At 46.6% G+C, this 22,944-nt stretch overlaps 1 long non-coding RNA gene across 1 annotated transcript in view; it reads left to right on the top strand.

The window, feature by feature from the left end:
* LOC149361278 (uncharacterized) overlaps positions 1 to 7,114 on the top strand; it is an 87,751-nt gene extending 80,637 nt beyond the window's left edge. Inside the window, exon 3 of the long non-coding RNA XR_016288929.1 lies at positions 2,920 to 7,114. This is a non-coding gene — a long non-coding RNA (uncharacterized LOC149361278). The remainder of the gene's footprint in view (positions 1 to 2,919) is intronic.
* The last annotated feature ends 15,830 nt before the right edge of the window (positions 7,115 to 22,944 follow it).

The raw sequence follows: 22,944 nt of genomic DNA, 5'->3' as shown, positions 1-22,944 counted from the left end.
GGGGGCTCGTACAGGATGAGGTAACGGTCTGAACTTCCGAGGTTGGGGATACGAAAACAAGCGGGTTTAATGGCACTTTTTTAGACACTTATTTACATAAGACATTTACATTTACATTATTTACATAAAGAAAGGCAGAATTGCAAAGAAACAAACATTTAAGAGTTCATCGCGTCGAGCGTCTGGATGAGCCTATTACCCAAGGCCCAGAGCCACTGGATGAACCTATTACCCAAGGTTCAGAGCCTTCGTGCTAACTTTGGGCGCAGGTTAAATAGCCCAAGGCTCCGCCCTTTCACCAGGCGGCAATTCATCGTGACACAAAGATCGGCACTACACAACACAGCAAACGAAGACACCTGTTGTACATTCTACCCGTGGGAACTGGCGAGGAGGAAACGTAAGTCTGCAGCTCGTTCGCACTTCGAGGCAACCATACTGTTAGCAGCTCGGGTCCATCGAACACATGTGTGGCATGATGACGTCGCAGCCGCAGCTGCGCTGGCTTCCTCTGATTCGTTCCCGGTCTTCTCAGACGAGGAGCATCCTTTCTTCCCCTGTCGTCGGTCCTTCTAGAAGGGAAGGTCGTTGGCACCGAGCCGAGCGTGGGAAGAGCTCCGTCGACCATTTCCCAGCTAGTCATTCTTTTTGGTGGGGTCATCTTGGGGGTCAAACGACCTTTCTAAATTTCCGCTGTTGAATCCGCCACCGTTATCATCGCGGGTCTCAAGTTCGGTCGTAACAGCTTCCTCCCCCGCCAGATCAGTCTCGGCGGGTAGCAGTCACCGCTGCTGCACGAAGAGACGACTTGGGCTAATTGCTCGCAGAAGTATGCCGAAGCCCTCTGCCGCTGACCCAATCTCTTTTGGGTCGTCTCTAAAACGCAAACCACATGCCCAAGCAAGCACTCAACTCTCCTCCGAGTAAACCAGTTCAAAAGAGGAATTAAATCTCGGTACTATAGCTGTTGGAGAAAAGCTCACACTGAAACCTCTCAGGACCCACGCACCGAACCTGCTACTATACAGTTTCACTCAAAAACGCACGAAAAAACTTAGTAGCAATTTGGTTCTTGAAGAGCATCCCGGACTGCTTAAAAAGAACAGCTAAGTAAGTCCGCGTCCCCTCTTGCATGTACTTCAAAAAGAGGAAACATCTTCAAAATGTGCACAACTGAGCGAATAATTACGTTGTTACAAAACCACTCAGCACTACCAGTAAAAGCTGGGAACTCGTTTGCCTTCACCCCTGTCTCGTTTTTTACAGTGAGTCAACGCAACAAACAAAAGGCAAACACTTATTCCCCGAATTGGACATTCTTCAGCCGCGCCCTGCGCCGTCGTGGTCGGACGGCCGGTCCACAAGCAGGTGCTTCAAGAAAACTGTGGGGTTGATTGGTTCCGCCTCCGCGCGACCTACTGCGGAATGGGCGCCTTCTCCATTTTTTTTGTCCCTGCTTGTCGCGTCCCCCTCCCGCTCACGCGCTCTCTGCAGTGCCCCTTTGTGCTGCGGTCGCGCGCTATTCTCCCTAGCACGTCGCACGCGTCACCTGTCGAAGGGCAATGCCGTATGTATACCCTCAATGGAGAAGAGCGCTTCCGCCCCGCAAGGGCAGTCAACTTCGCTTTCATTGTGCGCATCCGCCTTCGGCAAAATTTCTCTGAATTTCTTTTTCGGTCAACAGTTCTCGCGGTGCCGTCCTGAGTTGACCTGCCGGCCCTCGTATTAGCATCTACACCTGCACTAGCATTTCTCAATCGCTTCTCGCGTTCGCGATTTTTCCTGCGCAGCGATGCCCCTTGCGGTTTGCTCTCTGTCCTAGGCGACGGCCCACCTGAAGAACTGTTAGCTGCTGTTTCCTCCGAACACGGTAGCTCATTTTCCTGTGGTCTGTCACTAGCCGCACTGATTTGGTTTTCGCTGAGCTGCTGTTTCCTTTGATGCAGCGCTGAGCCGCATTCTGCGCTTGCCATCGAATTGTCAATGGGTGCTATGCGTCCGCCACTGCCCGTCGGAAACTCAAAACAATCCGTCTGTTGTGCACTTTCTGCAGAGCTTAATGTCTCGCTGTCCTGAAGTCGGCAGTTTGGTGCAGCGCTATTAATATTGTGGCTCACCGCAGCAATCTGAGTAGCATCGCCACTCTCAGCTAGCTCTGCGCTCTGACCTGGCGGTTTAGCGTTGCTACACGGTGAATCTCCGTGACGCTTTTTTTCGGAAATCGGTCTTTCGGTGCGGTGGCATTGCAACTCGCTACACTCTGGCGCGGAACCTCTGCCTCAATTGCCGTAGCGGCATCTCTCCCAGGGCTAGATGCGGCCTTCTCGCTACCTTCCTTAATGCCTGCACCTTCAACCAAACTATGCCCTGTCTCTTTATTACAGCTGGCGGTGTGCAGCCCTCTTTCTTCACCTCTAAATCGACAAATGCTTCCTCTGCAGCCGCCCAGCTGGCATTTATTTCTGGGCTTAAACCTGCCCTCTCCTTGCTCTCCTGAGCAATTTCTGTGTCCCTAGCTGGCCAAGCGGGGTCCCTAGGCTGGTCGCTGACACTCATATGGGCGCGCAGCCCGCTGCCAACACTTCCACATTTGTAGTCGGCCTCTAGACGTATGCCAAAATACCTGTAAAGAGCGCTTTTCGCTGTCTCATAGTTGCCGAACTCCTCGTCGGAAAGGCGCCCTAATACTTCGCAAACCTCTCATGGGAGGATGGCCACCAACATCGTAGACCAATAACCCTGGTCTAGCTCTCCCTCTGCGCAAATGTGCTCTAAATCTGCGATGCAACCTTCGAAGCTTTCTTCTCTTCGAAAGACTCTCAATCGAGCTCTCGCTGTTTCCCATTTGGCAGCAGCTGGACTTGGCAGCAGTGACAGCACAGCAAGCAGCAGCTAACGCCTGTTTTCTGCATATTGCAGTCATACCTACCGCAAATCTGCAACCCCCGGATCAAAGATTGCACTGCCTGCGCACCTGCCTGTCTGACGCGGTCATCGCCCGACGCCATAAGCCAGGCCATGAAGTTATCGCCACGACATCAATTTACAATCACGTGACCCAATCACGTGACCCCATCTTCGGCATATAAGCCGGCGCAGAACCCGTGTGCAGCACTTGGCAGCAGTGACAGCACAGCAAGCAGCAGCTAACGCCTGTTTTCTGCATATTGCAGGTTAGTACACTTTTTGTGCACAATAATTAGGGTTTTTTTTTCTTTTTGCTGTCACTGCTGCCTTCGGTGACTTTTTGAGTGTGCCTGCCTCAGACTACTGTGTGAAATGTCTAAGGAAGTTGCGCAGGCGATCAGAGAGCTGAAAGAGGAACTCAAATTAGAACTTAAAGCCTTCAAAGAGGGAATAGAACGAAGCCTACGAACAGAAGAGCGTGGCTTTCGCACAGAACTAGAAGACATGAAACAGAGCGTAGAGTTCGTTAGCAAAAGCTTAGACGAGGCAAATAAACGCCTCGAAACCACTCTGAACGAAAAAAGCTTGCTACAAAAAGAAAACGAAAAATTGAAGCCGCAAGTCTACACACTTGAAAAAGATCTTGCAGATTGCCAGAAACACCTTGTGAAGTCTGAGCAATATACACGAAATAGAAATATTGAAATCAAAGGTATCACCGAAGAACCGAATGAAAACCTTCTTGGTATCTTGGACAAGATTGGAAATGCTATCGGTGAGCCTATATCATCGAGTGATGTGGACGTATGTCACCGTGTGCCAACGAAGGAAAAAAATCAGAAAAACATAGTAGTCCAGTTCCAACGACGAGAGAAACGCGATAAGGTCCTTGATAAGTCGCGGAAGAAAAGGCTCACGACGTCTATCATAGCGACAGAATCAGAGGAAAATTCCGAAGAAGACCACAAACCAATTTATATAAATGAACATCTTTGTCCGTTCGTGAAACAGCTCCTAGGAAAGGCAGTTGTGCGCAAGCGCGACTTCGGCTGGCGGTTCGTATGGATTAGGAATGGCAGCATTTTCGCGCACCAGACACAGTCATCCTCGGTTGTATCGATTAAATACGAAAGTGATCTGCAAAGGATTTGCGACAGCAGTTGAAATGATCGTATACGTGAATTTGGGATTCTACCTTTTCCTTTTGATAAATGATGGGTACTCATAGCATTTGCCCTGAGGCTATTTCTGGTCTTTTAAGTGCAACAGAGACAAAGAAATGGATAAAGCTGATTCATTTGAACGCGAGATCTGTTAACCAAAAGCATGATGATTTGTTGTTGCTACTAGAGGCATGTGATATACCATTCGATGTATTGATGCTGACCGAGACGTGGTACACTGACGACAGCGACTATTTTGTGCTGGAAGGCTACAATCATTATTTCTTAAATCGAAAAAATACTAGAGGAGGTGGTGTGTCTATTCAAACTTGTATAACCGGTTTTGAAATCGTACCGGAGTACAGCTGTATTACCGGCGATTATGAAACTCTTTGTATTAGGAAAGGCACAAATATGTTCTCTGTTATTTACAGACCTCCAAATGGAAGTATTTCCGCGTTCCTGGAATTTTTTGATGGGTTACTCTCTCATGCAAACTGTAGTGGTCGCTTACTAACGATAGACGGTGATTTAAATATTGACATTCTGAAGAACACAGAACCCACTACAGACTTTTTACTTGTTTTACAGTGCAATGCCTTTCAGAATGTCATTGCCACTCCAACAAGAGTCACTCCTTTATCATCATCACTGTTAGACTTGTTCGTGACTAATTCATCGTGTAATATTCGGTCAGGTGTCATAAGCTCTGACATCAGTGATCACATGCCAATTTTTTTATTGATAAAGCGACACAATAACTTGAACCAAAAATGCCATACAGTCACGTACCGCGAAATAACACCGCATACTTTGGAAGAGTTCCGGCATGCAATTATTCAGACGAACTGGAGTGAAATGTTTGCAATTGAAGATTCTAATGCCTCATACAACAAGTTTATAGAAATTTTCAAGCAAAAATATTTCGCTTGCTTCAAACTAAAAACACATCGAAGTTTCAAGCGCTCCCGTAAGCCTTGGATTACCCGCAACATAGTCAAACTTATAGCTGAAAAACACAAGCTCTATCAATCTTTTGTAGACTCTCGTGACGTCAACAAACTGAGGGAATTCAAGCGTTTTCGAAATAAATTAAATAAAGCTATCAAAAAATCTAAGCGCGAGTATTACGCTCGCCTTTTTGATAGTGATTGTCTGCAAAATAGCGACCTAGTTTGGAAAAATCTAAATAGACTACTAAAGAGGAACGTACAGGCAAGTTCAATACCAGACCTCGTAATTGATAATCAAGAAGTAAGCGGAACAGTGCTTGCGGACCGCTTCAACAAATTTTTCGTAGAAATAGGAAGCACGGCCTACTGTTCCGAGGCCTCTTCTTCTGTGCGTTCAGTATCGTAAAGCTTATTTTTTCACCCTACTTGTCAGTCAGAAGTAATATGTGTTTTTCAAGGACTCAAGAACAGCCACAGCGTTGATGCGAACAATGTAAAAATAAGACCGATAAAATATGTTCTGGATATAATTGCGCCCACGTTAACACACGTATTTAATTCTTCCCTATCTACTGGCGTTTTTCCCACCAATATGCAAGTCGCCCGTGTCAAGGTCTTACACAAAGGGGGTGACAAAAATAATTTAAGCAATTACCGACCAGTATCCATCCTTCCGATTTTTTCTAAAGGACTCGAAAAAGTTGTTAATATACGCATTGAAAGCTTTTCAAGAAAACATAACCTCATAACGGGTCACCAGTTCGGTTTCAGAAAACACCGCTCCACAGAAGACGCTCTTTTAAGACAAAAAGAGGTAATTTTGGAAAATTTCGAGAAAAAACTTACAACTTTAGGTATTTACTTAGATTTCAGCAAGGCATTTGACCGTGTAAATCATCCAATATTACTAGAAAAATTACAGCACTATGGATTTCGGGGTATTTCACTTAAGCTCATTCGGTCATACTTGACTGGCCGGCATCAATATGTTGAGATAAACCGAAATAAATCGCACTTACAAGAAATTCCATCGGGTGTCCCACAGGGAAGCCTTTTAGGACCCATTCTTTTTCTTTTCTACATCAACGATATTGTAGAAATTTACAGAGATTGCACAATTGTCATATATGCAGACGATTGCACAGTATTGATATCTAGACAAAACTTAGAAGAAATAAAAACAGATGCCAGTTTATTCTGTAACAATCTACAGGAATGGTGCCGAAAAAATAGTCTTATACTAAATGAATCCAAAACAAAATGTATTCTTTTTCGTGCACCAGGAGTCCTACCTGGAATATCTCCCACCATTACCTTCGGTCCGTATACATTTGGGCTGGAAACGTGTGTGAAAACGCTTGGCATGTTCTTTTCCGAGCACATGTCCTGGAACGAGCATATTCAACATCTGTCGACAAAGCTAAGTAGGATTGTAGGTACAATAAACAAACACCGTCACACCCTCCGACTAGCTACAAGAAAGCTCTTATATAATGCCCTTTTCTATTCACAACCAACTCCGCTACTGTATACTGCTTTGGGGAAATACCACCAAGTCAAACATCAATAAACTTGCCTTAATACAAAAACGGGTCATCCGCATTATTGAAAACACATCATTTTTAGAACACACAGGACCCCTTTTTCTCAAACATTCGCATTCTAAAAGTGGAAGATATGTACTCTTATAACCTGTTAAGTAGGTACAAGAATGCAATACAAGGAAAATCTGAGACATTTCTGACCTTAGCTAGACTACAAAAACCAACAAATACCTATTCATTTCGCTATCAGTCACCATGGCTCATTCCATTTTCCCGTACAATGTACGGAAAACAACGACTAAAACACGCCATACCGCATGCGCTCAATGAACTGGACGAAAAACAAATAGACATTCTGCAAATGTCGCACAAGGGAATTTATAAAATTTTTGTTTAACATGTACCACGGATTCCTTTTTTTCTTTTAATCTTGTTTCAAGTGTCTATTTTGTTTATTGTTCTGCACGTGACAATTCACAATTGACTGCTCTTTTCAGAGGACTGTTTTATCAATTTTGTAAAACTATGTGCTGTGCAAGTGCTTGCTGTCTGGGAGGCGGGAGCTTTGTCAAGCTGCAACTAAGCAGCTTTTTCTTCCGTCACCTTTTTTGCTCAAGCAAAATAAAGAAATTTCTTCTTCTTCGTCTTCTTCTTCATTTCAGCAACTGAACTTTACGCCTGTGCTCCTCCAGCTCTCGTTCGCGTAGTCTATCTAGCTCAGCCTGTCTCTCACTGCACATCGCCTCGCGAAGTTTTCGCCTTTCTTCTTTGTCCACGCGGAGGCTTTGCTGCAGAATCGTTTCACACGTCTCGCCTGCCTCCTTGTTGAGAAGAGGTACCAATTGCTGGGGACAACAGCCTGACCTCTTGCTCAATGCCATTTCTAACTTACTGAGCTCAGCCTTTAGCTTCAGTAATTTTGCTTCATTCTCACGTTCACGCTCACGCCTCTTTTCCTCTTTTTCCCGCTCTTCCTGCTGTCTGAGCTGCTGTTCCTTTTTTTGTTCGATGCGGCTCCACGCTTCACTGAGCTCGTCATCATCTGCCCCCAAATCCGTAATTGCCTGAATGATCACGGGTTTTCGTGCCAAACCCCTCGTATTAATCCCCAATTCCTCACATAACAGCAAAAGGTCCGGCTTCTGCAGTTTCTGTAGGTCCGTGATAGTTGTGAGTCTGAGCTATTTCCAAAACAACTATGCAAAAATACCAAATCTCTAGGATTTAAGCACAGGTGTTTACCAGTTCTAAATTTTAACACTCTTTTAGAACCTGGTCCACATCAGAGGAAAAGCCAAGCACTCACCCACACACGTGATCATGTCCCAAGACAGCTGCACTCTTGCTGGCCGACCGTTGTTGTCGCTTGTGGCTTCAGATTCCCATCGTTGATCCACAGATGTTGGGTCCTCGTATCCCAACGCTGCCAACCAGTTGTTATATCTCGTGTAGCATGGCCAGTTGTTTGCATAACCAAGGGGGCTCGTCCGGGATGAGGAAACGGTCTGAAGCTTCGAAGGTTGGGGATACGGGAACAAGCAGGTTTAATGGTACTTTTTTTAGACACTTATTTACATACTGAAGAAAAGGCAGAAAAGTAAGGAAACAAAAATTAAGAGTTCAATGCGTCGAGCGACTGGATGAGCCTGTTACCCAAGGCCCAGAGCCACTGATGAACCTATTACCCAAGGTTGAGAGCCTCTGGATGAACCTGTTACCCAAGGTTCAGAGCCTTCATGCTCACTTTGGGCTCAGGTTAAATAGCCAAAGGCTCCGCCCTTTCACCAGGCGGCAATTCATCGCGACACAAAGATCGGCACTACACAACACAGAAAACGAAGACACCTGTTGTAGAGTCCACGCGTGGGAACTGGCGAGGAGGAAACGTAAGTCTGCAGCTTTTTCGCACTGAGATGCAACCATACTGTCAGCAGCTCGTGACCATCGAACACAGGTGTGGCAAGATGGCGCCGCGGCCGCAGCTGCGCTGTCTTCCTCTGATTCGTTCCGGGTCTTCTCAGACGAGGTGAATTCCTTTCTTCCTTTGTCGTATCGTCGGTCGCTTCTAGAAGGGAAGGTCGTTGGCACTGAGCCGAGCGAGGGAAGAGCTCCTTCGACCATTTCCCAGCTAGTCATTCCTTTTGGTGGGGTCATCTTGGGGGTCAAACGACCTTTCGAAATTTCCGCTGTTTTAATCCGCCACCGTTATCATCGCGGGTCTCAAGTTGGGTCGTGACAGCCCTTAGCCTTTTTTCGCATGCGGTAGTGGATACAGTACGTTATATGGCGAGACGCTCACGTCACAGCAGACAAGAGGACAGTGACCTTCGGTGGCGCCATTCCCCGCGCTCACGGTGACTGGCATGCAGACGCTCGCGTGGCTGGCAGCTTGCCGCCACCACAAACATGCACCCATTCACAGGCACGGCTGGCATTATCGCTGGTGCATTACAGCTTTCTGGGCTTTAAAGCCGCATTACTCTTAAGCATGGTCTTCTTTCGCTCACACTTCATGTGCAAAATGACGTGTGAGGGCGCGCGAGAGGTGTCTCTCCTGCCTGCCAATTCTCGACTCGTCTCGGGATAGGTCTCGGGAAACGAGTTGCAAACACGAGTCGCGTTTGTGAATTAACCCTTCAAAGCAGCTTGTGGGCCAAAAAGTGTCTTCTAGGCTTTTAAGGGCATTCATTGCACCTGAGCTTCTCTTCTCCCTGCTCCTAACACACTGTGAGCAACTCGTCGGCAGCCCGTGTTGTAGCCAGCACGGTCCCAGACATTTGTCGAGCAAAACGCACTGTTGCCTGTGAAATGGGACTTGTAGCTTCTAGAGGGAATGAAGGGATGGTTGTTAATCACTGCGCGATATCTTGTATGTTCTGCATCAATGCTCCGCATGCTAGGTTCGCAAATGCATGTTTGCCACGCTCGTAACATCGACGTGTTCATGCCTTTCCCCCGATACTTGCTCGAATCTTGCATTTTCAGGCTGGCGGTGTTTGGTGGGAACGAGAACCGCTGCTATGAGCCGTGACACTATACGTAGAAGAAATGCGTAGCGAACGCAGTGATGTGCCAAAAGAAAACAGTGTGAAACGATGTCTTGCACTGCCAACCGAGCAATAAAGCCTAAACAGCCGTTAAAAGGCGTACTTGAATAGATTTATGATTTTGGCTATCTCTGATTGATTTACGCCTTGCGTAAAAACAGTGAGCACCAAAGGTTTCAGTAAGGACGCAGATCCGCTTAAAGCCCAATGGACGAGGCGGTCGACCGTCCATACTTCTCGAGACACTGCCTAGACTACTCTGAATCCAAACTTCCGCTGCGTGGAGGGCTTGACTTCTTGTCGTCATGCTGCTGCGATTTGTTGCCCACAGAAAGCTGGCGCTTCCACAGCGGGCATTTAGCGCGCCTTCCAGACAACCCAGAAGGCAACATTTCTTCGCTGGAAAGGTTACCTAAGATGCTAGCGGTACAGAATAAGAACTTTGCGTAAACAACGCAACGAATGTGAAGATGCACGCAGATAATTGTGCCAACGCGTAAACTAAGGGCTTCATTTGTCTTTATTTTCGCCGTTGTTTAGGACGGTCCAAAAACTGCCCCCACCACTTTTAGCCATCGCGCATTTTGGCACATCCGACATGACGTTGTGGAGAGCCGCAAGCGTAAAAACAAAGACGAAAGGCGTGAAGTGAACCGGTAGAAACAGTCAGGCCACGCCGTGCAGCGATGCACGGACAGCTGTGAGGACGGCTGCGAGGGCAGGCATCAGAGCGACACCCCTCGGCGCCGAACCGCTCCGTGGCACCACTGGTACGTCACGATCGGGTTCCGTGGGCGGCGCAATCGTGGTTGTTGTCGTTGTCTTCCTGGCGTCTTTACCAGGCTTGTCACCGGTGACCGTGCAGAGGCCCGTTGTCCCGACGCACTCCGTTTCTTCCGGGCAGAGAGAGCAGGGCGGCCCGGGCCGGTACAACTCAACATACACGGTCAACATACACGCACATTACAATGAAGAAGTCTGTTCTTTTGTTGCCATATGTCATTGGTGACAAATGTTTGGTAAATGTAACTCAGTTTAAGTACCTAGGAATAACAATAACACAAAACTTAAATTGGGGCACACATATAGAAGAGGTTTGTTCTAAAGCATACCAGAAGTTATATTTTCTGAGAAAAAAATTGGAGCATGCTACACGGGATGTAAGACTAATTGCATATAAAGCTTTTGTGAGGCCAGTCCTTGAGTATGCGTCAGTAGTATGGAGTCCTAAACAGAATTATTTAAAGAAACAATTAGAAAGAGTTCAGAGGTACGCAGTACGCTTTATTTGCTGCCGATATCGAAGGACAGACTCAGTTGCGGATATGCTCTCTTCCTGTAACCTGGATTTATTAGAAACACGACGACAAAAAAATCGGCTGAAGTTATTGTTCCAGATGCTCCAAGGACAGATAAATATTCAGAAGGGAACATACCCAAGCAGCACAAATTGATTGGTCCAACAGTGGCAAAAGAGTGGCGGAAATTGGCATGAATATTGGTCCTACACTGGCATTTGAGCAATCCGAGACTTTTTCCAACAATGGCCCTTCATTCATGCCAAGATTGTGCCTATACTCAGCCAGTCTAGCTGCCAGCATTGACCCAACATTCAGCCAGTCTATCCACAAATGGCCAACGTTCGTGCCAAGACTATGCCCATGTTCAGCCAATCTATTAATTATGGCCCGACATTCGTGCCAATACTATGCCCATATTCAGCCAATCTCACGCCAATAGTATGCCCACATTCAGTCGATCTGTCAATAATGGCCCGAAATTCGCGCCAATAGTATGCCCACATTCCGCCAGTATCAATAATAGCCCCAGGTTTGCTCCGACTTGTGCCCACTTTTCCACCCTTGATCTAACTTTTATAGGCGGCATATCAATTGCAAGGCCAGTGGGAAATTGTACGCGATCGGGGATCCCTCCTAGTTTTGTACCACACCTCTTGCTGGCCAGCAACAATGCAGACATATACCGCTTGTTTTCCACCAGCCGGAGCTTGTATGTGTAACATTTTACATATGGGCAGTCAGCAGACATACAAAAAAGAAAGAACGGATTCAAAGAACAAAATTTATTGCATCTACGGTGCCAGTACATCGTGAAATGCATTGTGCCGGAGCCGCTGAATCGATGAGTCATATCGGCACTAATCGTTGCACTCCTCTTGTAAGAGAACTTTTGCAGTGCCTTGAAACAAATTCCTCGCCAAGCTCTTGCACGATGACCTGGCTGTACATCGCAGCTGCAAAGAGGTGCATGATGTGATCATGAGTGTAAGTACAACCATCGCAGAAAAAAGACAAGAAATAAAATAACACATTGATCTTAGTGGCGCGCAGTGTGCGAGAAGGTACTCGCAACATAGGTTGAAAGTATAATTTCTAAATGACTCTTAATATAAATCCCCACACTAATAGCAAAATGTTGAACTGAATTTAACAATTTTTTCCCACCGTATTGCTAATTTCTAATCCCAATTTGCCGTGTCACACCCTCAAATGCATATTAAAAGTCACAAAAAGAGATAAATATAGTGTTTAATACAAATCAATCTATTTTTATATTTCATATCAAAATTATATGTCTATTGCGAGCTGGTTGTTTGCCTTTTTGTTCCAGCAAAGTATGGCACAGGTGGTAGCAGCTCCTCCCTATTGAACAGCTGTGAGCAATTTTTTTTTCGCTATGAAATATAATATTCCATGCAAAGACGGCTTGCACAGTTTTGCGAAATGCGCTGAACGCAGGAGACCGAATACACTTTTTTTAAAGTAAGCAGATTATCGATGCCGCTTGGCATGCATGTAACGGGGCAGACGCAAATCTTACTTGAAAACCACACGAAATCACTCTTCCGTTAGTCCATGGGTGATTAATTCCGAGACAACATGGATAAAGTTCGCTGGGACCAGGAATTCCGCTTTTTCTCGTACGCCTGCGACTGGCCTAGACAAGGGCACCCGGCACGGGAATATTACACGCGGCCAGAAAACTGCTGCAGTGAAAGAATAAGCGCTTCTGGTACTCATGTAGCACAAACGATAGCCGACCAATGTCGTAATGAACGCAACATGAGTCGGACCACACAACACTCCGCCACGGTGATTGAAGAGATAGTCAACGTTCGGTAAATCCATTTTTTCAAAGCTGCAAAATAAAGTTCTCACCATTCTGTGCATGCCTTTGCGCTAGACATTTCGCTGTGAAAGTTGCCATTCAGAAGTTGGCGCCAGTGCTTTGTCGCTTTCTCGTTTCCTGCCGGAGAAAAAAAAGGTCGGCGCTGATTCAAAGCGGCAATTACGCCAAGAACCATATTCATTTCCGAACACATTTCAATATAAAAGTATGGTGGTACTCACAAATAGAATCTTGCAGGCCAGGCTACTGAATTCCGTCATAATTGTCAAATCGTATCGGGTGCGGATTCTCGAGAACGAACGGCGTCAGCTTGAGCGCGCATGCTTCGTCGGCACGCTGGTTGTGTGGCTTTTCGCCGCCTTGCTAGCTACAGGCGATACTCGTTGGGCGAGTGTTCGGGAAAGGAGGAGACCACGATGGGACAGGTTTCTTATATTTTTCGGAGAATTTGCTGCAGCAAGAGAAACGGCAGCTGGAAAAGGGGTAGAAGAAAATCTAGGGAGGGTGGATGAGCGGCGTTGCGCTTAGTTGGGCGCGAGGGGAAAACAGGTTAGAGAAGGTCAGTGTACCTAAAATCACAAAGAAAAAAAAACTCCTAGCATGGTGAGGGCCAGCGCTCTTCCAACAAAGAGGCTCGGCCCGGCAAAAGGCGGATGTATGGGACTTCAAAAAGGGGGTGGAGAGGAGGGGGGGGGGGTGAAATGAGTGAAAGAATTCCGGAATGTCCGGAGGGTGCGCCATAGGCGTTGAGCACGTGAAAAGCGGCAAGGAAACGACAATGCGGAGATGTTGGAAGTGGAAACGTGGAGCTTGGGCATGAATTTCGTCAAAACGGCTCCAAACATTAGCGTAATCTCTGCGGTCGTGTGCCTCTTTGGTTGAAGCTGAGATAAACGTGTTACTATGAAAATACCGGAAATATAAAACAATAAATAAAATTAGCGGGAACAATGCGTGTTCTTTGAGTGTTTCATATATGATACTTGTGGCGGACAAAGTATATGACATACGTCCAAGCAACACCATTCATCAATATAATCCAATGATTCGCTTCTAGAGCGACGAATACCCTACATTTTATACACACCAGTGTAGGCAGGTCGGTCTAAGCCGTCATGCGGCCCACCCGTGCGTGTCTGCGCTAGCTCGAAATGACGCGGCGCGCTAATCAGCAATGCATCTGTTATGGCTCATTGGTATTAAGGATACGCGCAAAGAAAAGGCAAAAAAAAAACTAGTGGAAATGCGACCGGGAAAAAGTTCCGATCTTTAATTTGATAAACGTGATAATTTAAAGCAAAAACGTATGCTAGAGCCGTCGTTATAGAATACCCAAAAAGCACAGCAGAATAACAAAACAATTTGCGACATTAAAAAAACCTAGCCACCTTAGCTTCGCGGCTTCCGGAAGCAGAGCCGTTTGTTCCCTTATTATTTTTTTTAATTTAACATACATCTACATTTTCTTTCTCGTCTGCTGCTTCTTCACGCAGTAAATGCGCAGCAAGTTGTTCACGTCAACTGTTTATTTGCGATAAAACCAAAATCCCGTTTTACTCACATCGTTTCTTTTCTCAAAATGCGCCACGCAATAATTTGTGACCTAGTGGAAAAAGCGATTTATTTGTTTTTTTCTAGGGTGAGCATCCTGTGGGTGAGGCATTGTATTCCGGATTGTGTAATACGATCCAGCGTTTCGTGCAGCATAAACTTATTAGTTAAGTTGAGCCTATATCTTGAGACACGAATTTGAACCGGCAACCTATAATCGGGGGCTGTGGTATGCGAGGTATGCGAGAGATATGCGAGGCAGTACGTTAATTAGTGCGTTATTATACCATTCCTCGAATCGAAATTTCATTTTCTTGATTGTGGCACCTCTTTCTCTCTTTCTTTTTTTTTGCATACCATAATTACAAAAGACGCCGCTTTTCAAAATTCGTATACCTTCGTGAATGAATCTGACCTCTGCTCACTTTCGCGCAATCAATTACATCGCGCTTTTTATTGTAATTTCGCGTCAGAGTTCGACGCTAGCGCTGTTGTTGGTCATAAAAATAAATAAATAAACAAGTCCGAATATTAAAAATAAACGGATTGAGAGAAATAACCACATATAATCACAGGGACATCCTTTGGTGTGTCGTGGAGCGGCACTGCCAATACAGGGAAAACAGCGGACAAGTAGGGCCATCATAGCGGGTGTAATGAGGCGGCACTGCCAATATGGGGACGACAGCAGAAATTTAGGGCCATCGTTGGAGGTGTAACTAAGTGGCATTGCCAATATGGGGGAAACATCGGACAAGTAGGGCCATCGTTGGAGGTGTAACTAAGCGGCATTGCCAATATGGGGAAAACATCGGACAAGTAGGGCCAATGTTGGAAATGGCACATTGTGGCAGTGCCAATATGGGGACAATGAAGGCAACATTGGTCCTGTATAGGGCCACACATAGCCAACAGACTCCCAATATTGGGCCAACGGTTTGTGCTGCCTGGGTACATACAAGCACCAGGCAAACGCAGTTCTAGAACAAATCATGGTCGGATAATTCAGCCTTACAACGCCCGTGGTGAAACCTTCAAACATTCCTTCTTCCCTCATGCAGTTGAAATGTGGAATGATTTGCCAATGAGTGTTGTGGAACAGACTGATGTGCATGAATTCGAACGATCTCTGGATAACCACCTGCTTGAAAGTGCCATTTGATGCTTGACTGAATGATGTACCGTTTCATGCTGATGTATTCAATGCTTGTGAATAGTGCTGTTTTTCTATGAAATTTTTATACCCTCTCTGTAAGGACCCTCACACGAGGGTTGACAGTATTGTTGAATAAATAAATAAATAAAATAAATAACTCCTGGTCAGCCACGTTGCCGGCCGCCGCGTAGTTGCAAACATACATTTGTAATCGTTGCGATCTTACGTGGAGAAGTCTGAAGCTGCAGCCGACGGCATGTGAGCGTGCCCAGGCGATCTGGGTAAAATTTGTGGCTGCCTCCACCGCATCATACTTCTCCACTTTGGCCGAAGAGTACAGCATGTTCTCGTCTAACCAGTCCCGAATAACGAAGTTCCACGTGGACTACCCTTGCGGGTTCGACCAGTCGCAGAGCAAGTTCTGGCCCACCTCAGAAAAATTCACAGTGGCGCGTTCCTCGGCATGTCGTGAAAAACGGCATGTTCTAAAGTGGCGCAGCGTTCTACCAGCGCCTCGGCCACCTTGGCCAGCTGGTCCTCTCACCGCATTTCGAGCATGTTGCCCGCCGCTGGAAAGTCGGCCAGATGTCCCACTGCCAGGTGGCTGCGGTAGCGGTTGTGCAGCCAGAGGATTACCTCGGTGTAATTCCCTGTTTCGATACGAACGTTATTGCACGACTCGGTGTACTTAGTGGAGCAGAGCGTGTGGCTCTTGATACTACTGTACGGCGGTCGGCACTTATTGTCCTGCTTGGCGGTGCCCAGAAGCGGCAGCAGTAGGACGAGCAGGGACAGATGATGATGATGTCCTCAGGCTGAATGGAACATACCCACGGCGGGGGATTGGCCAGGGTGCATAGCGGATACAAAGGCACTCATGTACAGAGAATGAAGTATATTTAAATTTAAAATTTTGGCACGCAGAGCTAGAATTTGTACAAAACAAAAAATACGGAGAAAGAAAACTTGTTAATTCACATTCTAGCAGAGGAAGCTACCAGATGAAGTTATATAATCGTGAATAGAATCGAACACTGGTTTCAGGGCATATCCCTTGGCGCTTGCCCCGAAGGATAAAAGAATCGGAATAGATAGAGGAAGCCCAAGCCGAGCGAGGGGGATCTCCAAGTAAATTCTACGGAGAGCAGCGAGCCGCCGGCAGGAGAGGAAAAAATGTTCTATAGACTCAATGTCGCCACAAGACTCACAAGGGTTGGATATCGAAAGCCCCGATCGGCATAAATAAACATTTAGCCGCGGTATCCTGCAGCGCAAAAGGCTCATGGAGACCTCACATTGCCTCGAACTGCACATCCGCACACTCCAAGGAAATGCCAGTTGTTCAAAATCCGCTGCAGCGAGGAGAGGCTCATGGCTCAAGGTGTGAAAACGCTGGAAGCGCTGAAAGCGTGCTAGAGTCAAGTAAACAGTATTTGGGACGAAAGATACAATAGGACCATCAAGGGCAGACTTTGCTAAAAAATAAGCCCTATCATTAGAAAGAATGCCACAGTGCCCAGGGACCCAGTGAAAGCGTACTTCTGTAACATGTGGAAGAATAAAAAATTGGAGGGAACGGCTCAGAGGAGTATCACTCGAGGTTTCGAGCGCTGCCAAAACAGAAAGGTTGTCTGTGAGTATAATAACCCGAGTGATACTGCAGGGAATCCTTATTAAGGACATCTCAATGGCCAGAAACTCAGCTACAAAAATGGTGGTATAGTCAGGAGCCCGAAATGAGTAGCTCCAATCAAGAGCCCTTCAGTAAATACCAATAGCGGCCTTTTCATTTTGCTGGGAGGCATCTGTATAGATGGCAATATGGTTAGGAAAATTGTCTAGGTACTCCTCTATGAGCCCATTTAACATATTGGCGGGCAGGTTCTTAGCATTCCTTGGGAGGGTGTTGTCAAAGAAGACTGCCGTGTCAGCCCGCCTGTGGCTGACTAGTACTAAAGATCTGATTGATACAGAAATATTTGACAGCAGGGAGTTAGTGAACGCCACCTGAGGGAGCTTATACCGAGGCCAGGGAGTACCAAAGAAGAGAGTTCGGTTCGTTGTAAATATAGGGTTAGCCAATCCAGGAATAGGCTCCAAAGACCTTAAAAATGTCCGCACAGTGATAAGCTCAAACCGGGAATTGAGATCAGGTATCCGCGCCTCCAAGTACAACACAGCATTAGCTACTTATTTAGGCAGACCTAAGCAAAGGCGCAGAGCGCGTCGCTCCATAACAAAAAGGGGTTCACGCTTGTACTTTGGGCACCCAGAAAACAGAACGGAGCCGAATTCAAGGATTGGCCGTACATAGGTCTTATAAAGAAGTACTAGAGTGTCTCGTCCCATACCGAATTTTTTGTTGCTGATCCTCACCAACCGGCCGAGGGCACGCTCACCTTTAAGCGCAATGCTTCTAATGTGTGGCCGCCGGTCTAAATGCGGGTCCTATATTGTACCCAAGTATTTTGTAGAATCAACTTGCGAAATGAGGATAGAGTGATACGACAGAGAGATGTAAAGAGGGGTTGCTTGTGGGAAAACAAGGACGGCACACTTGTTGACATTTAAAGTTAACTTTATGCTGTCTAGCCAAACTTCCAGAGCATTTAAATACTCTTGCAGTAATTGGTACAGGATATGAATGTCTTTGGCAGAAGCGAAAAAAGCAATATAATCCGCATACACATAAACTTTGACGGCTGGGTGAATAGGGATATCACGCATTAGTATGTTAAACAATAACGGTGATAGAACGGAGCCTTCTGGGACACCTCTAGACTGGGCGTATGTTGTAGAAGTTAACGTACCCTTAGAACAAAAGACCGCTCTATTCTTTAAGAACTCTCCTATCCACGCAAAGAGGCACAAAGGAGGTTGTACATTAGCCAGCTTATGAAGCAAAATGCTGTGTTCAACGCTGTCATAAGCATTTGCAATATCTAAAGTAACCAGAGCTGATACCTCATTTTGCCTCATAGCAACCTTAATACGGCTCTCCAAGTCTATGTGCGCGGTCCAAATCGAACACCCCCGGCGGAAGCCAATCTGTGCCTCGCTAGAACCTTGAAGACTCAGAATATGACTCGTGAGGCGGCTGAAGACTACTCGCTCTACAAGCTTAACCAAATTTGATGTGAGAGCAATCGGCCGAATATTGTCGAGATCAAAACCCTTCCCCTGCTCTTTCAGCAGTAAAATAATTTTCGCTGTTTTCCAATTTTGTGGAATCCAGGCTTTTTCCAAAGACCAGTTCACAATCTGCAAGAGGTACGGGGCAAAGTCTTGCATTAGGATTTTAAGCGTGTCAACTGTTGCTCCGTCAATGCCAGGGACAGCAGATTGCAGGCAATTAACTAAAGACGCTAAATCAGATACAGATACCGTAGTGAAGTCTCCACCCAAATAAAACGGAGTTGATGGAAAGGTAGTGCGAGCACGAAAACGCACAGCAAGGCCTTGAGCTATGGACTCTGGTTTATCTTTTTCGTCCCGAGGTGGCAATACTGTAGACTGAGAGATGTGAGAAGAGGGCAGCACATGAGTACGTTCCATGAATCTATAGAGAGACTTCCGGTTGACAGGGTTAGACAGATAGGTGGTCAGGCTGGCATTGTAATCATCGTTAGCCTTAGATGTTGTTCTTTTAAAAGAGGTTGCAAAGAATTTGTTTTTTATCCAGTTCTTTGGGCACTGGTTATGCGCTAGACTCTTCCATGCAGCTTTCCTTTGACGATAGGCTTTTTCGCAGTCGTCATTCCACCAACTGGAAGGAGTCTTATTTTCAACTCCTGACCGGACTGTAAAGACTGCTCGCCGAGAGGCATATAACACAGATTTTAATACTTGAGGGCCCCCGTTAGATTTATCGGAGGGGGCAACAGACGAGAGGGCCTCACCTAGGAGGTTCTTGAACAGTGTAGTATTTATAAATATTTGTGGCCAACCAGTCGCCCTGACTGGACTGCACGCAATAGTGAAAGTGATTGGGGAGTGGTCACTGGACGTACCGCAGACAACTGTACACCACGAAGATACCGCTGCACCATTAACTGCTAACGTTAAATCAATAGCTGATCGAGAATTAGCCCTCATGTAAGTTATGGCGCGACTATTGTAACAGCACACGCCGTTTGCTGACATCCAAGACCAAAGTAATTTCACGCTAAAAACTGATCTGAAACCCCAAATTACATGATGTGAATTGAAGTCCCCAGCTAGAACTACTCGCCTGCTGTTGCGCAGTAACGCATCGAGCTCATCCGTCCTACGGACTCCTGCGGGGAAGTAGATATTTGCCACCGTAACAGGGGCGCACTGCGGAATAATGAATTCAACGGCAAGTAGCTCACAATCTGTTCTCATAATTTTGTGAGACACTTTAGCACGGTGATACAGTTTCGTTGAGATCAGTGTTAGTAAGCCCCCACGCCTGCCGTTTGGGCGATCATTTCTAAAAACGGAGAAATTTTTAATTGAAAATGGGCGATTAGGATTGAGCCACGACTCCTGTATTAAAATAATGTCTGGACTATGTTTTAGTATAAGCTGCTGTAAATCGGGGAAAGAAGATGATATAGAGCGCCAATTCCACTGGAGAACAGATATTCCCGCCATGATTATTGCTTTAAAAACGTAGCCGCAACAGCATCTTTCAACACATCTATTTTCTTTGAAATTCCAGGCGAACTTTTCTAAGTCTTACCATGATGATGGTCAGATTTCTAAGGAGAAGAGGAAGCACGACACTTCTGAGATGGAGTAGTCATTTCAACATCTGACTCACAAGCGTTAGACAGAGCGACTTGGTCAGAGTCATTTACACCCACGGACGTGGAGGCAGAAGGGGTGGTGGGCTGAATAGCAGCAGTGGCAGAGGAGCGAGGACAGGTAGACGAGGTGAGGTTACCTAAAGCCGATGAAGCAGCCTGCGCGGAAATGACCTGTGACAGTCGTGCGTATTCCATCGTCACCATCTTCTACTCGCGCTGCTGGGGCACGAGCTGGGAGCGAGGAGCGCGAGAGGCGCACAGTAAAAAAAAAAATCTAGAGAGCATGTTTACCACGTTCGAATCGGAGCGAAAGCATGGATTTGTGCTGCGCATAAGACAACGATGAGCAGGCAGTGCCGCGGGACGGAGCATATGAAAGTTGATGCAGACGGCCCTCTTCAAGAGAAGGCGCGAGAGTGGGGTGCACTTTAACACGAGGCGTGTTGGCTGCTGAATCACCACAGTCAATGAAATGTTTGTTCCATGAACACTGCACTTCGGTGCGGGTAGTACTGAGGGAAAATCACATGTCTAGAACGACCAAACTGTGCGTTTCGCAAATCCCACAGCCGCCGCGACCAGGAAAGCAAGAAATGAAGATGAAACCCTATGAGTTTAGCTGCACATGCGCAAAGCCAGACCGTTTTTAGCCGAAAGGTATTGCTAGAAATTGCGTGCTTAGACAGAAACACGCCCAGAACGTGTTCTAGGCAAGCATTTTACCTTCTGCACATGCTGCCGTGCAAAAGCCTCCTAGCTGTAGACTTGAAATATGGGTCAGCTGGAACATATTGATGAACAAAAACAGTCAAATGACGGACCCCAGCGAAAAGAGGGGGCAAACACATGATGACTGGATGAAGAACTGGACTGACAACCGCCTAGCTGGCTCCTGCCAGCTGGGCGGTTGTCAGTGCAAGCTGGTTGTCAGTGAAAGCTGGGCTTTCGTTCCTGCGGTGCCTAAAGGCAATTTCATTGATTTAAAGCCATGGAACGTCTGATTCTGCTGAATTCCTCTCGCAGGCGAGTTGGTAAATGGGCAAATTCGTTTTTGAGGAGAAGAAATGGCACAGTATCTGCCTCACATATCTCGGTGGAGACCTGCACCACGCCACAAGGGAAAAGAAAAAGGTGGGAGTGAAAAAAGAAAGAGAGAAAGGGGGGCCGTAGTGGAGGTCTCCGGGATAATTTCTACAACCTGGGAATGTTTCACGTGCTCTCACATCACGCATCACACGGGCGCCTTGGCGTTCCGTCTCCATCGAAACGCGTCCGCCGCGGTCGGGTTCGAACCCGGGTACTCTGGCTCGGCAGCCGAGCGCCCTGTGGCGAGGTCCTTTTCTGGAGTTTGGCGTGTTGCTGTGCAGTTATTGTAGGGAGAGTTTTTTATGTTCATTTAGTGCGACAGCACTATTCGACAGCACTAGTCCCTAGCCAGATCTTGGGATGTTTATATGCTGACAGTGTATGCGGGCTTTATGCTCAGTGAGAGTAATAAATGAAACTAAAATCGAAAGAAATAACCACGACTGGGATTCGAACCCGTGGCGACGCGAACTGATCAGCTTCGCAGGCCGCACCGTGTGAGCCGTAGACTACAGCCACAGCCGAACATGCTTTGTGTTAAACCGCAACGCACTCTTGAGGTGTGCACTGCAAGTCTTCTTCGACCACAAATACTGTTGTCAAACTAATATTCGCGCTTCGAGCTATACGTCGGTTCTGAAAGTGAGATGTGCGCTGCATGCGTTGCCGTGGCTGACGTTGCTGCACAAACACGAAACACAGAAAAAGAAATTCAATCAATATCTATGACTGCTGCGAGCCCATCCTGCGGCCGCGCGTAAACCCTTGCTTTAAAGGGATACTGAAGAAAAATCTGAAAATTGAGCAAAAACGCTGAAAATAGATTCTCGAAATGTGATTACACCGAAATCTAGCCGTCACTGCACCGATTTTTCAGCGGATGATTTTATTTTCGATGTTTCCTGAGCGCGCGTCAAGCCCTCCCGGCCGGCGCGCGTGGATTGATGGATGCAAAAAACTTTATTGTTAATAAATTTCAAGTGTTCTTTTCCCTTACGGGTCACTGGGCGCCGTGGTCGATCCTTGGTCCAGGATGCCGCACTTGGGTGAAGAGCGTGACGTCATGGCATCCGTCCGCTGCGACAAATATGGCGGCGCCCTTTGATGCATGAAACCTCGCTTCGGACTGGTTTCGTCGTTGTTACTGGCTTCTTCAGCGCGTTCACCAGCCATAAAGGGGCCACCGGTCTTTCGCTTCGTCTGCTGTCACCCATAAGGAAGCTTATGAGTATTAATTTGCTTTAGTTTTTTTTTATTTAGAGTGACGATTCTGCCCCCTTTAGGATAAGAGGGCTGTCGATTTGTTGACAAAAATGTTTCCCCTCCTAAACACCAGATGGCACCACTAGTCTGAACATCGTCGCGCTTCGGTTTTAAAAGTGAGAATGTTAGAAATCGCCTAAGGTCCGGAAAAAGTACCTGCATTTAGCGGACGTAAGCGTGCATACGGTTGTGGTATGTAGACAGCACCGATGAATATCTTGACATATCTGTGTACGCCGTGAGCAGACGACAGACATGGAAAATCCGCCAGTAGCGATGGCAATCGTGCTTTTGCGGGAACGGTGGGCGCGCGGGTGTTATGATGTCCAGTCGCAGCTTCCACAGGCTGCCG

This window comes from Amblyomma mixtum, chromosome 2 (assembly GCF_055824585.1).
Source record: "Amblyomma mixtum isolate Tamu chromosome 2, ASM5582458v1, whole genome shotgun sequence".
In the NCBI taxonomy this organism is placed as follows: domain Eukaryota; kingdom Metazoa; phylum Arthropoda; class Arachnida; order Ixodida; family Ixodidae; genus Amblyomma; species Amblyomma mixtum.
Note: the sequence above shows the minus strand (reverse complement) of the source record. Positions and strands in the feature narration are given on the sequence as shown.